The following is an 18,671-nucleotide window of genomic DNA, read 5'->3' as shown; positions in this document are numbered from 1 at the left end:
ATGTGATCCAGCAATCAAGCTCTTTAGTGTCTATCTGGAGAAGTTGATATCAGACCTGCACATGGATGTTTATAGCAGTTTTATTCATAATTGCCATACTTGGAAACAACCAAGATGTCTTTCAGCAGGTGAATGGATCAATAAACTGTGCTACATTCAAACAATAGAATAGTATTGAGTGCTAAAAAGAAATGAGCTATCAAGCCATGAAAGGATACAGCAAAAATTTAAGTTTGTATTACTAAGTGAAAGAAGCTAATCTGAAAAGCCAATTGTACTGAATAATTCCAGCTATGTGGTCTTGTGGAAAAGGTAAAACTATGGGGACAGTAAAAAGATCAGAAGTTTTTAGGGATTAAGGGGAAGAGATAAATGTGGAGTACAGAGCATTTGGGGAGGCTGTGAAAATACTTTGTATGATACTATAATGGTAGATGTATGTCATTATACCTTTGTCAAAACCCATTAATTGTACAACATCAAGAGTGACTGGTAATGTAAACCATGGACTCTGGGTGATACTGATGAGTTATCATCATTAGGTTACCATCATCATAGTTATCATCATATAGTTATCATCATCATAGTTATCATCATATAGGTTATTAGTTACAACAAATGTTGGAAGATGTTGATGGTGGAAGAGGCTGCACATGTATGGGGTTGGGGCCTTATAGTATATGTAGGAAATTTCTGTATTCTCCACTCAGTTTTGCTGTGAATGTCAAGCTACTTTAAAAAAAATGAAGACCATTAAAAATGAAAATGACCTCAAAAAAGTGACATGGAAGGCGTGCTGCCATTATGGTTGCTGACTCTGCTGGCACCTATCAGTGGATGCAGCAGAAGGCAAATGAGAGTCCCTAATTGTATGTTGAGTCCAGGACTGGCCTTTTAGAATGGACTGGGAAGTCCATAAAGCTGTGTCTCCTCATAAAAAATATGAGTGATCCACTACTGCTTAGCTACTGCTAAGGACTTGCTTCTAGACTATGAAAACTGCTCCTGCAAAATGAGGTCAAAATCCAGGTCCAAACCTCACCCCTGACTGCTTAGGACATAAATAAGAGATTTTAATGTCTTTTCCTCTCTATGCTTTCACAGTGATTTCCTTCAAACACATGAACCCACCTCAGTGTTGTCTTTTTATTTGATTTTGTAACATTTTTTTTCTTTACCTTACTTTATTGTAAGAATTTGGAGTATAATACATGTCACATGCAAAATACACTGTTGATATTATTAGTAAAGATTCCAGTCAACAGTAAGTTGTTACAAGTTTTGAAGGAGTCAAAAGTTTACTCAGATTTTCAGCTTTGCTTTGCAGGGAGGTCTGTACCCTAAGTCACTGTTCAAGGGTCAACTGTATTTTGTTTGATCCTCAGAGCAAAATCACAGTATGCATTTAAGGAAGTTCTTCGTCCAACAAGTGCTAACTCTTCTTTAAGCGGTCATGGGTTCTCACTGAAAGGCAATCCCTGAGACAATTCACGTCCTTTCACTCATCACATTTCCCTTAATACAGATCACGCTAGACATGACAACTAGCCCATTGTTTAATTTAGGGGGTTGGAGGAGGGACAAGTAGCATGCTGATCTTCTTAGCAAACAAAAAAACACCCACAACTCTCTTCTCAGTGTACACCAGCTACAGCAAGGCATTTGCCTGACAGGAGGACATTAGTATTTGTAGATGGATGAAAGGCCAGGCTTCTGTAAGAATACAGGATGACAGCAGAAGCAGCACAGGGCAGGGCAAAGTCACTAAGTGCCTATGGTTCAAGAGGCTGGCTGCAACATGCAATGAAATTTTTTTTTTAATGGCCTTCAACATAATAAATGCCTTTCTAACAATTCAATGAAAGTATCAGTATTTTGAAATAACATTCTTGGTTTGTTTTACATTTAATTTCAAAACATATATTTAAAAGATTCATCAATCTTAAATACGTTATAGGCTGATTTGGGATAAATTACACTACGATCAAATTTTTACTCACCCTTTTACTTTTTAAATTATGTACATTCTTCCTAATCCTTCTTATCACCATCTACCACAAGAAAAATGAGATTGATCTTTTTAACTGTGGTTTAACAAAAAGCCTTAGGTTGGAATCCTGGTTCTACATTTACTGTTCATGTGAGTATAGTGGCTGATTCAGTTTTAGCAACCTTCAAATAATAATAGTATCATCTACCTTGCAAGATTGAGAATTAGAGATACCATGTAAAGTACCTAGTATGGTACCAAGAGTTTAAAGTCATCATCATCAATATCAGCCTATGCAAAAAAAAAAAAAAAATCCTAAAATTTGAAACTGGAGAAACAATATGGGTGCAATAAATATTCAAAAAAATTTTTTAAATGATTCATAACTTAATCTTATAAGATTCTAAGAACACTGTCACCTATTTTGCTTCTGGAAAAGGGTAAAGAAAGAAGATAAAATATTCACTTGAATTTGAGGTGCAGCTAAATTGGAAGCAACAGTAGCAACAATTTTAGGCCTCTGAAGTTCCTCTGATTCATAAGGAATGCTGAAACACCCTTATTTGGAGACTTAAAGTTTAATTTTTCCCTAGAGCAAAGTCAACCTCTTTCTCTGAGATAAAAGAATAAAGAGCAACAAATTCCATAGCACCAAATGGAGTTTTAACATGAAAAACAGAGCCACTCCTCTAAAATCCAAATTTTATATTAAAATATATTTATAAATCATAGTAGTTTTTCCTCTTGATTCAATACTTCTCTTTCCCTTAACAAGAGTCCCAGGAACCTAAAAAGCATGTGCATTACTAATCAGAATATAATCCAGCTGCCCCTTTCCAACTAAAACCTAATGTACTAGAGTCAGGGCTGCCCCCAAGGGATGGGAAGCAGTAACTATGCTCTGAAGATGCCACCAAAGAGTCCATCCAACACTGTGCTCTAGGTCCACGATAATTTGTACACCATGTTCACTGCAGAGTTTCCAACCACCATGGCAGGAGCATTGTGGAAAACCTATCTGACTTGGTTGTGCCTCCTGTCCATGCTCACTTTGATAGTAAACAGGATAAATATTCCCAAGCACAACTGGAATAGAGTTGAAATTGAGGGTGGTCACCTGCAGTAGGCTGCAGTACTGACCTGGGCTGGTGTGAACATCTTCATACTGAATGGGAGGCTGAAATTCTTCCATACACTTGCTCTTTAACTAGGGGACTATTTTTTGAACATGAAATTGAATTCCCAAATTGGTTCCTATCTGTTCCCAACAATCTTTCTGCACCAGAAAAGTAAGCATTTGGAATTCTTCAGTGTGCTGGGGAGTGCTTTCTGAAATGGCTGGATTCTTGGAGACTTGAACAGCAAATGGCTGATATATAAGTTACAAAGATTGGATCACACATGTGGAGAGACAGAGCAGTTTCTCCATTGATTCTGGTCACAGGCACAAAAGCAGAGAAGCATGCAGTGTGTGTTGCCTTCAGCACAACCTGATCCAAAAGGCAGCAGTGCAAGTGACAGTCCAGGCAGTCTCTTCAAATCAGGGCCAAATTCACAACATCCTCAGGACGGATGTGGGAGTCCAGCAAGAGCTAACTATCCATGGGATACTCTCCTCCTTCAGCCCTATCTAGGTCTTTGTGCCTTTTGCTCTTCTTTTTTCTGGAAGATGGTTCTCTCATGGATGCTTTCCTCCTGGGCATCAATGTCATCACTAATGTTCATCAGCCCCAGAAAGAGCTTCCTTTGCAGGAACCTGGGAAGCTTCCAAGCCACAAAGAGATTTTGCTTCCTGTTGAACAGCCTTGGCAATGACTTTCTTGACTCATCCAGTCCTTATGACTGCCGGATCTGAGTTGGCATAATCTGCCCTGGTCCCTCAACCAGAGCAGGTGTCCTGGAGCCATAGTTTGAGTTGATTTCTTCCTTTGGGAAGGGTGACTGGGTTGGAACAAGGCTGGTCTAGTAGGTGGGAACCCTGGCTCATGTCTCCAGCTGGCTAGCCTGCCCGGGAAGTTGCCAGCCAGCTCTGCCAGGTTCCACAGCCTTCCCTCACCCAATATTGTCTTTTTAGTAGGTGGTGAGGGTGCAGAGACTACTGAAAACTATACGACCATCTACACTGAAACTTTATGTTTCCAGGTGCTCCCATGAATGAAAGATGTTTTTGTCACTAAACTATTTGAGAAGAAAATCTGGCTTTTCCAGTAGATCATACATCTAATATACAATCTGAAATAAAAGGGAACCATTAAATTGTGTATGGGTATTTTTGGAAAAAATAGGTGCCTGCTTCAGTTCATCAGAATGACACAACAGAAAGAATGAACTTTGTATAGTTAATTTACCTTTTAAAAAATAACCTTAATTTTTAGAGCAGTTTAAGGTTCACAGAAAAATTGAGCAGAGTACAGAGAGTTCCCATACGCCCATTACCCTTCGCCCAACCTCCTATGGTACATTCGATTTGCTAACATTTTGTTGAGCATTTTTGTGTATACAATCATGAGAGTGTAGTGTTGACGTGGGATTCTGTCTATATGAGTGATTATAATGAGGCAGAAGAGTTGTACAACTTCAACTACAACTCATAAAATACTGCAATTTATTATACTATGATAAATAACTAGTACCTTGGTACATATTTATTTCCTACTTAATAGGAACTTTTTTGTTGCTTCTATTTTTTTTCTTGAAATTATATTATCAGAACACAATATTGGTGCTACTTTCTTTTTATTATATTATTGTTATTGGTTCTGACTTTATATGGAGAAACTATTCTTTTAAGTAAGATAATGCAGTTTTAAATGTACATAATTTATCATGCTAAGGAAATTTTCTTCACTTGCTATTTTTCTAACATGATATATGTAACAAAAATGAATATCAATTTCAAGAAATAACTTTTAGCATAAATTATACTGTTATAAAGTATTGGAGAGGATAGTCTCTAAAGTAAGACAAAATCTGATTTTAATCTTGATTTCACTATTCTAGCTGTTGTTAGAATTACTATAAATTAGATGATCCATGGAAAATGTATGGATAAATGATACCTCATAAATAGGTGATTATGTCTTTGGGTATACATATAGTTTATACCTATATCATAATATACAATGATATCTATAGATATGTGTGTATATATAATTACATATATATATATTTTCTAATATTACCTAATTTGTCTTCGCTGGTAAATAGTAGGAGACAGGTTCTGAAGTATTTTTCTAAATAAGTCCAATGAGAAAGTAAACACTGAGTTAATTACCATGAAGTTGATAAGCAAATATAATTTCTTATGGTAAACATAGTTCCTATCTCAGGTTTCCGCTCCCTAACTCTCATCAGCATGATCATTGCTTTAGGAGAGAATAACTTTTAAGAATCCTATTACATTCTGTTCTCTCTCAGTTCATTACATACAGATAATAGTTTTCAGATATTTTAGCAGATGTTTTATTTTTTCCTTCAATATTGGCAAGTATTATTCTGTTGTAAGAGATTCTTAACAAAATTAGATTGTTAGAGCAAGTGACAAATTTATCCTTCCACTGCCCACTATATAAAGAAAGTGAGAGCACTGTGGCACAAGATGTTTTCATGTCCTAAGTGAAAAGACATTAGACTCCTTGGTTCTACTCCCTTTGTGATTGCTGTTTCTTCTTGTCATTTTTTATTCCAAATTTCAAAAATGATAGGAACACCTTGATTTAACTTCTGTTAATTAATCTACTTGTGATGGAAATTCTTGTGTCAAAGATGCTAAATAAAAAGTTGAAATGTCTTTAAACAAATAAATTTTGCATGCCTACAATAGTCCTGGTCTGAAAAGGTAACATTTGTGGGGAAAAAACCTAATAATTTCATCTAATATTTATTCCTTGTCTCTGTGTCTTTGTCATCTAATGCATGACCTGAAATAAAAGGGAACCATTAAATTGTGTATGGGTATTTGTGAATATAGTATAATGAAAGAAGAACTTACGATTTGCAGTCTTGTAATCTGACCTTATAACTTAATGACATTTAAAAGTTGATGACATCAGACAAATACTGGAACATATTTCATTACTTTTTCTAACTCTGTCAAACAGGACCATGTAAAAGAGTTTTTATAAGGGTATCATGTTTGAGCTGTACAATGATATTCCAACACACTCACATTCTACTCCAATGTGCCTTCTCTGGGACTCCTTCCAAAACAGCCCTCAATTGGCTTCTATTTTCCCACAGAACATAAAAAGGTAGGCAGATGCTACATGTATTTGGGGGTTTTCTAAACACAGCATATTGGGCATGATTATGGTCTACCTTCTGAGTAAAATGTTGGGTTCCTCAAAAACTTCTGTAACTTAAGAGTTAATTCCACAGCTTTCCATTGAATAGATGCTTTTATAATGCTGTACAAAGAAAGACTGAGCCCTGCTACAAAAGTTGTTGAAATAATTTTGGAGGGATAGCTGGAGGCTAACAAGAAAAAAAAATCCTCCATATTGGAAGTATATAAAAGTCTACTTAGAATGCAGTTTGTTCCAGTCAAAATGCCAAGTAATCATTTCCAAGTACACTAGACATCATGCTGGTTGTGTTTTACACCAAGTCATCAAGTTAAAACCAGCCCAATCCCCCCACCCCACACAGATGCTTGCACACCTTGGAGTATGACACCATCTTAATTCTGTCCATTAGTGAGATCTGTCTCTTCTCTGTTTCTCATTCTTACATTTTAGCAGTCTGATGAGACTTTTGCACCAACTGAGAAACAAGTTTTGCTAAAAAAAAAAAAAAAAAAAAAAAAAATGGGGTTCTTTCAAGTTCAAAAACTACTTCACGGGAATTCTGTGAACATGAAATGAGGCTCGTAAGGGCAGATGAGGGCAAAAGGAGATAGCAATAATCTCACCTGGATTTCCATTTACTTGCTGGGACTTTTAAGGAATTCCAGGAACATTATGCTGTCCAGAATAAATCTAAAGCCAGTATCACTTCAGCTTACCACAATGAGCTCCCAATCTTTAAATCACACTGGGCCCTTTTCAATTCTCATTCTACCTACTGTTCCTGTCCTCTGTAGCTACCTAATTAATAGGAATCACAGTCAGAGATTCCTTTGGAGTTGTAGTCACAGGGCTGTGAGACTATATTTGCCAAACACCTTAAATTTGTAGACATGTTAATCACATTCAGACCCAAGTTCCTCCTCCCTTCTGGTTGTATCTAAGGCACACAAAGAAAATAAAATCTATCGATGTGCAGAAGAGCATTCTTTTCCTGTAGCTTGGTATGAACTACCATCTACACTAGCAAGGAGACTGTTTTTTCAGGATTCATCCACTTTCCTCTCTTTCAAACAAAATCTTGCTCACTTATAGTTTGCCTTCATATAGAATTCTGAACTGGGGATTCTGAATTCTGAATTAATACATTCAGTCATCAATTACCTCTGCCAACTAACAGCTCAAATTCAAATTGTCACAAGAGAGAAAGCTGAACCCTTTCTTTCTGGGGTACAAAACTCACAAACCTTATGCCCAAACAGGGACTTGAACCCTGGACCCTCAGATTAAAAGTCTGATGCTCTACCAACTGAGCTACTTGGGCTTCAGACTAAGATTCTTCTTTGATAACCTAATATGGGCAAATACATTTGGTTATTGTCAATTTTAGTCTTTTTTTCCCCAAGGCAATATGTCAAAAATCAACTGCCTATCCACATACCCCACAAATTCAAGCCAAAAGCAACGGTCAGATCCCACTTCGGCATTCACCAATCTACTGCCATTTTGCTGCCTTGTAGCTCTTTCTAAAGCTGCCGATACTAGCAACTACTGTACTTCTAACAAAAACCCAACCATACAGATGTATTCTGAAGAGCTCAGCTATGGGAACAGCCACAAAGACAGTCTCAAAAGCCCACAGAGTTTCAGTAAAAAGGAGGAATATCTTTGGGACAAAAGTCTTCAGCCCACTTCCCTTAATAAAACACACTAAACTCCAATATTTTCTCATACCTATAGGAGGCACAGAAAAGATGTAGAGCATGGACATGTCCTACCTACTCATTGATCCAAATTCTATACATACATAAAGATCCATATTCAAGCTCTTCACCCTATTTTGTTAATCCCAACCTTGCCTCATCCCTGTCCTTTATCACCTGTCCCTTTACCACTTTCCTCTGGTCCACTCTGACTCCTGCTGTGTGAAGTCTTCTCAATAACTTGGCCCACTCCATCCAGTTTCTAGGTTCTCGACCTTCTAGGCTAGGGATTCCCTAATCCGAACCCAAACCTGTCAGATTTTAATCTGGACAATTTTCTCAGTTAATATACAGTAGTGTCCAGTCTGTCTTACCTAGACCATACTTTCCATATTCATTGAAAACTCACATGAGTTGATAGCACACAAAATAGTAGTGAAAAGCTGAACGCTTTAATGCATTGCACTCAGTGTCAGACCAAGTTTGCAAAGCTCTCTAAATGCACAAAATGTTAATTTGCTTCATAGATGTGCCCCAGGCCATACCTCCCTTACCTTCTCATTCCGGAGAGAATTCCATCTGAAAGAGACTATTCATCTGACATAGAAGACTCCTTCTTCCTCTCTGCCTACTACTGTCTTTCGAATCCAAACTTCAGTAACAGAAAAAGTAGCTGCAGGTCCAGATCGAGTTGCTGCTCCAGGTTTGCTAGACACTGTCTATTGCTTTGCATTCATGATAGATTTTGGTAATTCTTTCCACTTCTGGTCTTATCTCCTCCATAAGGACCTAAATCTCTCCAGGCAGCATTAAACTTTTCTTTGAATCTTTCTTCATTAGCTTTGTTGTCTTTCAGGCAGACTTGTAGGGAGCAGAGAAGGAAGTTGGGGTTAAGGGTCAATTTAAAGTTGCAAGAAAATATCCCATTCATGGAACTTTCCCTGGCTGGAATACAAGTGCCCAAGAAGAAGTCCGCTGTCAAGTGGACCTTGCAGCAAGCTGATGGGTAGGAAAATGTCTGAAGATTCCCTGATTCTAAAATCTGTGTAAGGGCAAACAATTCTTCTGTTTTCCAGAAACACATATCAATGCCTCCAAATTCCCCAATGCTTTTTCAGTCTTCTTCTATCCTCATTTTGGAGGCCTTCTCCAGTCTCAAGAAAATCCAGATCTCCAGTTGCAAACTGTCTGCAGAAATCCAAACTCAGATGCAACAGTGCTTAGTAGACATCTTCATAAATTTGTTTCATAGATGATTCATCATGTTCAAACAGTGCTTGTCTGTGGCAGACACTTGCTGCTTTTCCTTTAGTGGCTGAAGGTTTTGTTGTTGGGGAGGGGGGTCTTCTCCTTTCACTAGACCTAAATTTCTGAAGGCAGCCATTTGAGTCTTCCTCTTTGTACCTACCTTCCTCCACCCCTAGCATTTCTACTTTAGTAATCAAGAGCAGTATGTTTAAGCTGTCCCCACTGTGATGGTGTGGGAAACCTGTGGTACTATGGAGACTGACCAGAAAGGGAATGACAAATCTGAAGGTCCAAACAGAAGCTGGTCATGTCAGGGCCAGAGATGGGATTTGGAGGTCCTACTAAGTACCTTTTCTGGGAAAAGTCCAGAATATGACCTTTAAGGACCATGTGGTCAGAATCCTTGTACTCTTTGAAAACTTTTAATCTCTTATCACACAGCCCAGTACCTTGAGTTATCTGAGGCCACACGGAGGGTCCATGTGTAATTCAGTGAAATTTCAAAGAGGAAGAGGGAAAATAAGCATTGGTGCTTGTGGAATAAAAACCACCAAGTGCAAGCTTTTGTTTTCTGCGGGCTCTGCCAGGAGTTAAGGAAGAAAAAAATCAAAGAGAAAGACAGCCAATTCGCTCAAAAAGGAATTTAAAAGAAGTCTTTATTTGGCATCTGCACTGAAATATACACAGCTTTGTAAAAGTATTTCTCAACTGAAAGATTGCAAGAGCCCCTGGATGGTCTGGTGATTTAGGTGATTATAGGGCTTGCTGAATAAATAGGGCATCGTGGAGTGCAGTGTTGGAAGTTTTGTCTTTTATTCTTCTCTGTAAGTGGCTGACTTTTACCGTTTTGGGTCCTATACACCTTTGAAAGACTAAACAGAGATCCAATTGTTTGTTTCTACTCAGAAAATAAGCTCTGTTTGTAAAATTTAGCTTTTACGGTATTGTACTCTTTGATACACAAAGTAGCACCAAAAGGAAACAAAAATACCCCTGTTAGTGATACATTTACCCCACATAGAGCTATGCTTAGAAACAAAGTTGTTGACAGATTTTAATGATTCCTTGCTTGTACCACCAGGGCTTGTTTCCAGCTGCATCATCTACCCTCAGGGATATTTGTGGAAGGAGATGGTGGGATTTCCCCCACCTCCCCCTTCTTCAGAAAAGATCAGGGACAATCCATACAACCCCTGGGAGGTATATGAGTCGTGCACAAACCGAGCCAGCCAGGATTCGAACCTGGAATCTTCTGATCCGTAGTCAGACGCGTTATCCATTGCGCCACTGGCCCTTCGATTAGGAGTGTCTTAACTTACGCTTTCCACTTTGACTTTTCATTCCTAAAACAAGAAAGTCGTTATTCAGGGAGCAAATGTCAGAAATGTGGAAAGGAAGGAATTTTAACTCTTTACTGGCTGACACTCCTGCGATTTTATTTCAGTTAGGTGTGGGGGCTGCCTTGTGTTTTCTATGACAAAGAGTGTGCAAACCTCCAAAGAGAGTCAATTCTTTAACGACCAAAATAACTATCCTACCAAATTCCGGCATCAAGCAAAAAAGCCCTTGTGACTTTAAGTGTAACCGTCTTGCAAATCTAACAATTCCCGCCAGCTAACAGCGTCCAGCCCTTGAACTTCAACTGTTCTCAAAGTTCGTTTTTATAACTTTTGCGCGTTCCTCAGATTTGAGTTACCCAAAGTTCTTCCAGTCACGCACCCAAAATGGGTTTAATTAAGGGAATAGTGGAAGTCCTAAGGATCCAACCAGGGGTCTCATGCATACTAAAACACACGCTCCGCCACTGAACTATACCGCCCTCACGACAGCCAGCTTTTTTGGCTCTTTCATAAAATCTTATTATGATTTTCCTGTGGGGATTTTTGTTTTTGTTTTTATTTTGTTGTCTTTTATTTTTTTATTTTTGGAGTTGATTAAAGAAAGTCCATTGGGTTAAATTTCACAATTTCTAAAATTACGAAAATGGTCACTGTCTAGTAACTTCACTAGAAGAGTAATTGGAGAGTAGCCTGAATAGTATGGTTTGAGATTCTAGGACCTTCATTTCTGTTAGCCTTAACTAAGATCTGCTCACCAAAGACTAGGTAAAAGTTACTTGCCTCCACTAGGTAAGTCCCAAGAAGATCGCACGTCTTCAACATATATTATAGCAGTACGGGCTCAGAATAAAGTGTTTCTCAGTCCAGAGTCAGCCACTGACTTCAGCTGAACTGACGAACTGAACTTCACCCCACGGTGGGTCGAATGTCAAGTCAGTATCCATCTTCCAGCTGGTTCACGCGTTTCAGGTGCTGAGATTGTCCTCAGTTCTAATTCCACACTCAATCTCTGTTTCCTGCTTGAGGATTATATCCGCAAAAATTGTATCACCTGAATTTCCTCTCCTGGCACTAGTCTTTGTATTTTTCTGCACTACCATTTACGTTTTCTGGAAACATAGTAGACAGAAAGGAAAGAGGCTGATGACTTAAAGTACTTCATCCTGAGATTCTCCTTAGTAGTGGACCCGGACTGCCATTCGGGAAGTTTGCTGGGAATAGTCCTTGGAGGGTCCACTAGTTATGAAAGATCCTATTTGCACTGACAAAATCTTTCAGCCCAGAATGGAACATGAAGGTTTCAGAAAAAGCAGAATTGAATAGAATGGATATTGATCTCAGTTTTAAGTAGTGGAACAATGGCAAATAACAGTAATAACGCCTTGTATGGAATATACAAAAAGTATTGCCGCAGGGGGGTGTAGCTCAGTGGTAGAGCGCGTGCTTAGCATGCACGAGGTCCTGGGTTCGATCCCCAGCACCTCCACGTGTTGGCTCCACTTCTCAGGTGGTGTTGCAACCTTGGTACTGTTGCATGAGTTCCAGAAACCCTCTTTTTCACTTTTAATAACAATTCTCCAAAAGTCCAAGAATAGTTATACTGGTATTTAGGGTACACCAAAAAGAAGTCATAAACTGTTTTCCTTAAGTGAAAAAGTGAAAGTTGTCGACTTAAAAAAAGAAAAAAATATCGTCCCCTTAAGTTGCTAAGAACCTTGTTAACAAGGAATCTTCTGCCCATGAAATTGCAAAGGAAAAAAAAGTGTTAGTTTTGCTGTCGCACCTCAAACTGCATTACACTGAGCTACACCCACACAGACAACCAAGTGCTAATGGTGTTACTTCATAAAATGGCAATGCCATTTTCTGTGCTTTTTGAAAACCTAAGAGTTGGAAGAAAAAGAACTCTAAATCCAGCTCTCTTTGCAACTACTTAAACAGAATTCTATTAGGCTGTGACATTGACACCAGGAAAATGATAATTGAATTGTTAATAAAACGAAATTGTTTCTGCTGCTGTCACCTTCACTCCCATCAGTCTGTTCCAAGTTTCCCTTCCCAGAAAATTACCTGGGAAGTTCGGATCTTTGCCATCACCAGGAAAAATTCTAAGAAGAATTTTCTTTCGTGACTTCAACATCTTCCTCTCTATGGCTCTTTTCTCTTCTGCTTACAAGTTTCCTCAAGCCTCCTCTTCCTTGACAATTAATGTATGAGTATCCACAAAGGACTAGTATCCAGGATACATAAAAGACTCCTATGACTCAAAAGGAAAAATTTCGAAAACAAAATTAAATGGGCAAAAGCCTTGAGATTGTTCTTCACAGAAGAAGCTACATAAATGGGCAAAACGCATACAAAAAGGTGTAATGTCTAAAATTAAGAATCAGCAATACCAACAGGTAGTGGGGATGTGGGGCAACTGAAAGCCTCAGACATTCTACTGGGGTGTAAATTGGTGTAACCTCCACAACGGACGGGTTTGTTCGCCTGGAGGATATCAAGTCAGTAGGCACAGCAAATTGCTTATAGCGAGGGGTTTGTATTACACTTGGCGTGAGTAATGGCGATAGTTCCGGAAACAGTGAGTCCCGGAATAAAAGGGTGTGGCTAGTTTTTACCTGCTCAGTAGCAGCCTGGGAATGGTTGGCGTGATGCGGCGCATGCGCAGTGCAGTTTCAAGTGTCTGCGTTTGTCTTCATTAGCGGTTAGTTCTGAAACCGTTGCGAAAGCCCTTTCCTGGGCAAGGATTTTAATGATTACCGACGCTCCTGGGTTCTTGTAATCTCCTAGAATGGAAATCAAGAGGGATCATCAGACATGTTACAAAGAAAAAAAAAATGTATTTAGCATGTGCACACAGGAGCCAGTAACCGAGAAAGGAAAATTTGCGCTGCTCCCTGACGGTTGCGTGGAAATTGGTTGCTAGTTGGGGGCAATACTGTATACAGAAATGATGACTGTTTATTCAACAGGAGGCAGTACATGCATTGACTTAGTAGCCATTTTCATCACTAGAACACAGGGGTCCGGGAATTAAGAGTTAATTATTGGAATAGCTTTCCTCATTCTTACACCCTAAGAACACAGTAACTGAATTTTTACCTCCTGTCTCTTCAACTTAAACACTGATTGGTTTAGAAGTTTTAGTATTCAATAGTTTCCATCTAGGAATAGAAGTTGAAATGATATAGTGATATAATCATAGCTGATATTAATGATAAGAATCACTTGAGGCTCTTCATATTATTGGAAACCCTATTAACTTGGATAATTGACTCCACTTATGAAGTGTACATTGGGTTTTTACCACACATTGGAAGCACATTGTGTCTAGAACACAAAGTGTTTCCAGCGATTCCTCTTATTAAATAAATGAATCCCATCACACCTCTGTTTTCTGTTATTTTATACTGTCAGTTCCATAAGCCAAATTTGAGAGAAATATGGCAAGCCTAATCCATTTCTCCAGATTTCAAAAGCAACTGAGTGGTATCTTTGGAATAAAGCGAAGATTCATAAGTGGGCACAATTGGGTGAGAAAGAGGCAAGAGCTACCAGAAACCTGGTGGCAGGAAATGTGATTTCTCTGGGCTACTTCTTAGGAATTTCCAAGAATATAATGATAACTACTATACATCTCAAGCTTAAAATCTGTTTAGAGGCAGCTCATTTTTTTATTTTCTATAAATGTTGTTAGTGACACTCCAATGCCTAAATTCCAAAGGAGTTTTTCAGTAGTCAATCTACCTGCTCTTCACACATATGCACTTTTTGACCACTTTTAAATTCAGCTCTTCACACCTAAGCACACTACCAGACATCAGCCCAGGCATTTCCCTCAAACATCTTGAACTCAGCTTGTCCAAAACCAACTCTTGTCCCTTACATCCCCCATTAGAACATAAAACCTCCTTTTTCTACTACTCCTCTTTGGTAAGTGATATGACTTCTTTTGTTTCTCCTTCTTTCTTGCTCACTTCCTAAATCCAACAAGACAATAAAGCCCGTGTCTATTTACTTTCTCTCTGCTACCATCAGACCACTCTTCTCTCTATCTCTAAGGCCAATGTTTAGTTCATACTTTGAGCATTCCTTTCTGGGATTATACCCAGATTCTTCCACATGCTTCCATGCCTACAGCAGAGCAGAGAAGACCCTTCAGTAACGAAATGCTGAATGAAACATTTTCTTGCTATTCTGAGCCTATTTTCCCCTGTTGAATCTATCCTTTAATATTCCTGTTGACAAAACACAAAATATTTTTCCATGTAAAAGATACATTCTGACAACCTTATATGTTATGGTTTGGAAGAACGTAAATCACATTTGTAAGAACAAAAAAGAGGTATATGATTAATCCTGACGTTTGAGATTCAACCATGCATGTAGCCCATATGTTAACTCTCGCAGGTCCACATGCACTGCCATGCTACCCATGGTCTACAATACCCAACACTAGCAAGAGTGGTGGCAGTTATCCTTTATTCTGTATGTATCCCACTATTGGAATCCAGAGTGGTTGCTCCTCCTTTTGTGCAGGCTCTGGGCCACATATCAGACTGTCTTCGAAGCATGGTCCCTCTAAGATCTGCAATAACTTTGAGACTGTTGTTCTGCAATGCCTCTGGGGTTTTCCACTCAATTTCCTTTCTTGTATCCAATCGATATAATGATGTCATGTTCTGCTAGGTGGGCCTTTAGCTGTGCCAGATAAGGAATGGACATTTTTGTACAACTGGAATACTCTTTTTGCCTGGTGAGAACCTTGCCATGGTTCTCTCATTAGTCTCCTCACTGGTGCTCGTATGCCAATGATAAATGAACCATCCATATTGAAAGAAATCACATTTTAGGAGTCCAGAAATTATAGCCTAAAGAGTACAAAAGAAGACATGGTTAGATGTGTTGTTCTATATGTATGCTATAAAATTCCAAACAGCAAATTTAACTTGGTCAAAAAATTTAATCTGTACACATTTCCCTGCATACTATGGATATGACTTGCATTTGCGGTCATCATTAACAGTCACTGTAACAAACTTCAAAAGAGAAATTGAAAACCATAATTTTATAGGTGGAAGGACAGTTAATGCAGCTTCCTGAGTAAGGATGCAAATAATACTAAGAAATTGCATTAACGAATGGTGGAACCAGGAAGATCTGTATTGTTTCAATGCCAACAGGTTACAAAGAGTCATGACATTGTGAATAATAATAATGTTGCTATATTTTGCTCATGGTAGGAGACACAAAATTAGCCAGAAAGAGTATTCAACAATAAATAACATAAAGAGATGGTTTCTGGACTGAAAAGAATGAGATAGTCCCTAAACACTATCTAAAATCTTGGGTACTAATTTGGCAATAACCACATTATTCCAAATATTTGTCAGTAAACCACAAGAACTTCACAGGATCACATACATTTTGTAAAACATATTTTAATCAAAGTATTCATGTAGACAGGGGACCCACAAAAAACAAATGGGTTTTCCTGGGTTACTCAACATCCTTTAGGTAGTTTTTTCCTGCCTAGAACCTGAGGAATTCTTTTCTCAGCTCTCTCCAAATCATACTTCAATGAACACCAACTCAGCCATCCTTCAGTTTTTAAAAATTCATTTATATACTCATTTCTTGCTAACATGAAAAGTAAACACATGACTCAATGGATCGCATGTAATATTGCACCATTTTTATCCTGTGAGTCTTGACATCATCCAGATAGTTGTCTTCACAGAAGAAAGAAGATAAGAAGTAATAATAGAACTGATTTATGCAGGTTCTTCCGCTATCAAGACAAATGTCCCATCATATTAATGAAGCTGTTCACTTTGTCTTCTATTTTTTTTTTATTGCTATTGAAGAAGGAGAAAAATAGAAAGAAAGCAAGGGGCTCATGAAAATTCTTCTTTAGTGCCCACCATTTCCAGTGCAGTTTTTAGACTTTTTAATTTAGAACTAACTTTAGGCACATGGAAAAGTTGTAAAATGAATACGGAGACTTCTCATATCCCCAGCTTAGCTTCATCTAATTTTTTATTTTTGGTATATATACCGGTTATCTTGAGCATTCATTCCCAATTAGAAAATAAAAGGATTCAGCAAAGATCATGTTTCATGTTAATCAGGGAGAGGTGCCGGGACAAACACAAGATCATAGACAGGAATACAGGGTATAACTGGGATACCAGAGCTAGGAGCAAGAGCCAAACACTTATGTGAATTAAAATTGCTCTTTGTTATCAAGATTCAGAATCCCAGGAAGACAGAGAGATCATTCTCAAAGCCCGCCTTACTTTGAGAGAGTTTCACAGAGTTCTTATCCCCTCTCCCAAAGCTATACATCATCTTATCCCTATAATCTCTAGCTGTAGGACTCTTTGTCACATTTCTAATCTGTGCATGTTCCATCTGTTGTTTTTACTTCAGTCCAGGGTAGTGATGGCCTTCATGGGATCAGAACCAGGGAAGGACTGGCTGATATGACTTACCCGATAACTGGTTAGATCATTAAGTAACTTTTGCAGCTAAGGCGAGGAGGGTGTTGCAGCTGTTCCTTCTCTTATACTTCCTCTACACTTTCTTTTCAGTAGTATGTTCATGGTATTCATTTTTCAGTTCCTTATAAGAATGTCAGTAGCTAAAAAAAAACCCATGCAAGCTGCCAGGGCCATAAAAACCCCATGCTCCCTTTCTTCACATTGTTATATTTGTTGTAATACTTGTTACCTCTTTGCAATGATCCAACAATACCTTTAGGGTGAAATTCCACATCTGTATTCAGCTGGGCAGCTCTCTTCTTTTGAAATCTAAGGATTTCTTCTTCACTGATATAACAAATACCATCCTGGAGTCTTCTAATCTCAACATCTCAAGTGATCATAGTATGATAATCAAACCCAGAAAAGTACCAGAGAAACACAGTATTTTTTTTTTTTAACCAGTTTTTCTACTGGTTTCCTTCCTTCACCTCAATCCTCACACTAACTGCTGTCAAAAGTTTGGTCTAACAATGCAAACAGATAGTAGTAGATACCAACCCTTTCTAGGTGACTGGGTAGATGGACATTGGACAAGGGAATAATGACTTTCAATGAACAAGAGTACCTCCTAAAATGATAAGTGAAAAAAATTAAACAAATCTGTTTCGAAAGAATTAGGTAGTCTACACATGCTAAAATATTTCATGCTATCCAATTTTCTTTTGTTTCCTGACTTGTCACATTTTTTTTTCTTCTTTTTTTCTTCTTTTTAAATATACAAATAAAATATTTTTTGTGAACATCAGTTATCATCAAACAGAAGACAACCTATGGAGAAGAAGGAAAATATTTTTGTGTAAAAATTAACATTATCCATTATCCAGAAAAAGTTGAATAATGGCCTGGAAGCTTTATAGTCTCATAAAAGGGCATTCGCTTCATCTGCCTGTTTTCCTTCTTCTTCAATATGACCATTGGACTCTTCATTACCCAGGTACTCTTCAATATTTCTGGCCCAGTGATTGACATTTTTAAAGGTTTTCAAAGCTACCATGGCTTCAAAGATATCAATGGGAATATAATCTTTTCTGCTGAATTAGCCAGGGAAAAGTAATTTCCATCTGACAACTTCACTTTTTATTTTTCACCTAGCAGCCTCTGCTCATTTTATACCCCCAAGAAAAAAATATGTTTTTATTTTGTTTGTTTGTTTTGTTTTGTTTTTACCCAATGGCTGCATGCTATAGTCTTTTTTTTTTTAATTGAATGGTAGCTATGTACATTAATGCACTTCTGGGGTACAGTGTGGGGTTTTCACACACAATCCGAAACTCTTCCATCAAACTGGTTAACATAGCCTTCATGTCATTTTCTTAGTTATTACTTTAAAATGTTCACATTCTGCTCTTAGAAAGATTCACTTGTACCCTTATAAGATAAACCTCAGAAGTGATCCCTCCAATACTCCTCCCTTCACCCATTCTCCCCTCCCCTCTCCCTCCCCCCTTCCCTTATTCTTAGGCTGTTATTAGGTTATAGCTTACATATAAAAGGTATAAATTAGTTTCATAATAGGGGTGTGTACATTGGATACTTTTTCTTCCATTCTTGTGATACTT

General features: G+C 38.1%; 3 non-coding genes and 1 pseudogene across 3 annotated transcripts; 1 reads left to right on the top strand and 3 right to left on the bottom strand.

Annotated features, from left to right (window-relative positions):
- Window positions 1–2,837: 2,837 nt before the first annotated feature.
- Window positions 2,838–3,977, bottom strand: LOC100952999 (annotated as a pseudogene).
- Window positions 3,978–7,524: 3,547 nt separating this feature from the next.
- TRNAK-UUU lies at window positions 7,525–7,597 on the bottom strand. The gene has a single exon. It is a non-coding gene; the product is annotated as a tRNA-Lys (tRNA).
- A 2,848-nt stretch (window positions 7,598–10,445) lies between these two features.
- Window positions 10,446–10,518, bottom strand: TRNAR-ACG. The gene has a single exon. It is a non-coding gene; the product is annotated as a tRNA-Arg (tRNA).
- Window positions 10,519–11,978: 1,460 nt separating this feature from the next.
- On the top strand, window positions 11,979–12,050 carry TRNAA-AGC. Its single transcript has one exon. It is a non-coding gene; the product is annotated as a tRNA-Ala (tRNA).
- The last annotated feature ends 6,621 nt before the right edge of the window (window positions 12,051–18,671 follow it).

This window comes from Otolemur garnettii, unplaced genomic scaffold (genome assembly GCF_000181295.1).
Source record: "Otolemur garnettii isolate 467f Iridium unplaced genomic scaffold, OtoGar3 scaffold00223, whole genome shotgun sequence".
NCBI lineage: Eukaryota > Metazoa > Chordata > Mammalia > Primates > Galagidae > Otolemur > Otolemur garnettii.
Note: the sequence above shows the minus strand (reverse complement) of the source record. Positions and strands in the feature narration are given on the sequence as shown.